This window comes from Chiloscyllium plagiosum, chromosome 5 (genome assembly GCF_004010195.1).
Source record: "Chiloscyllium plagiosum isolate BGI_BamShark_2017 chromosome 5, ASM401019v2, whole genome shotgun sequence".
In the NCBI taxonomy this organism is placed as follows: domain Eukaryota; kingdom Metazoa; phylum Chordata; class Chondrichthyes; order Orectolobiformes; family Hemiscylliidae; genus Chiloscyllium; species Chiloscyllium plagiosum.
Window position 1 is genome coordinate 117,841,057 of NC_057714.1, and position 1,783 is coordinate 117,842,839.

The window sequence follows — 1,783 nt, forward strand, 5'->3', positions numbered from 1 at the left end:
ACCGACCCCCACCCACACACCTTCCATTATCCCCCACTCCTACCCGCTGCAGCCCAATCCCCATGCCCTCCCTATACCCCTACCCCACACACCTACCCCTTTGTCCTACACCACACCCCCTGCCCCGATTAATGGGGCTCCTTGTGACCATCACTCCACATGGAAACAGAGCTGCAGTTTGTTTTAAATGGAGCTCGTTTCAATGATGCAGGTCTTTCCAACCCCACAACCAGTTCCAGTGGAGAGTACAGGAAGGACATAAACTCTCCGCCGCAGTTAACAGAATTGGTTACTTTGGGACTCTTGTATTGCATTGACAGTGTCCCTCCCTGTGTTCTAGGAGTCCCAGGTTAACATTCCATCCTGCCCTGGAGTGTGTCTGAGCAGCTTCATCAAAAATACTGTATAACAAGCCATGCCATTGGACATTCATTATAGATTACAGCACATGCTGTTTGAAAGAGAGTAAAAGGGGGGGGGATGGGGAAGCTTTTTCTGCTTGTAAAAGAAATAAACTATAACAGAACACAGATTTAAAGTACAAACTTAGGGTGATGTGAGAAAAAAAGCCTTCTAACCCAGCAATTGGTTAGGGTATGGAATACACTGCCTGGTAATGTGGTGGAGGCAGGTTCAATTGAAGCATTCGAGAGGAACATTGGATGGTTATTTGGATAGGAATAATGTAGAGGAAAAGGGGGAAAGACAATGTGGAGTGGAACTCAATAATAAAACTGGCACAGGCACGATGGACCAAATGGACTCCTTCTACACTGTGACATTTCACTGATTCCCTTTCCCACGTTCTGAAGAAGGGTCAATGGATTGGAAACATTAACTCTGTTTCTCTCTGTACTGATGCTGCCAGACTTGCTGAGTTTCTCCACCATTGTCTGTACTTGTTTCAGATTTCCAGCATCTGCAGTATTTAGCCTTTATAATTCCCATTATATAAATATTGCCTAATAATGTGTTGCATTGCAACTACAGTATATATTTTCAGTGTGTTATATAATATAAACTGTGAATGTGTTGTGCAACAAATTCTGTAATTGTATAAAACACACCAGCACATAATATGTTATGACACACAGCATTAATGAAATAAAACCCTGCAGTGCCAATTAGAAAAAGCTCTACTGGCTAAATTAAAAATATAATCAGTTAGTAAAACATTTGATTAAAAACCAAATACACATAGATTACATACCTTGATGACAGACCCAGCTACTAATCAAGCATGTAACTGCGAAATGATCCTCACTATTAAATGGAGACACATCAAAGGGTTCAATGTCATTGGTCCCTATTTGTAGATAGAGCCCAAAGCTTTAGCAAGATTAGGAGGAAGGGAGACTTTCCAATGACTCACAGCCCTTTCAGGGAATAGAAACACAAGAAGACAATTGACTCATTGTTATATTTACCAAAGACTGTAGATCAGGACAATCCCCACAGGGGGAAGAAACGTGGCCCAGAATCAACATTGTCAGTTTGGTGCCATCTGAACCCCTCTGGAAGCTGGAACATGAGTAGAAGATTAGCTCCGTGAGCCGGGTAACTGGGCTGTGATACTGACCAATACCCACAAAGTCGGCTCGATTCCCACATTAGCTGAGGTGACCCTTAAAATCTCACTTTCTCAACCTTGCCTGAGGTGCAGTAAACTCACCATCAGTTGTCTCTCTCTAATTTGAGAGTATGGTGATTTGATATTTAGCTTACCACCATCATAATCTTTGAAAGTCAGGGTTTCTCGCTGTACAAGTGGAAGAGTTACTCT

At 42.5% G+C, this 1,783-nt stretch overlaps 1 protein-coding gene across 6 annotated transcripts in view; it reads right to left on the reverse strand.

Annotated features, from left to right (window-relative positions):
* LOC122550181 (myosin-7B-like) overlaps positions 1 to 1,272 on the reverse strand; it is a 132,833-nt gene extending 131,561 nt beyond the window's left edge. For all 6 annotated transcript variants that reach the window (XM_043690887.1, XM_043690888.1, XM_043690892.1 and 3 more), the window contains exon 1: positions 1,211 to 1,272. The gene's annotated coding sequence lies outside the window, so the exon portion shown is untranslated. The remainder of the gene's footprint in view (positions 1 to 1,210) is intronic.
* Between the last annotated feature and the right edge of the window lie 511 nt (positions 1,273 to 1,783).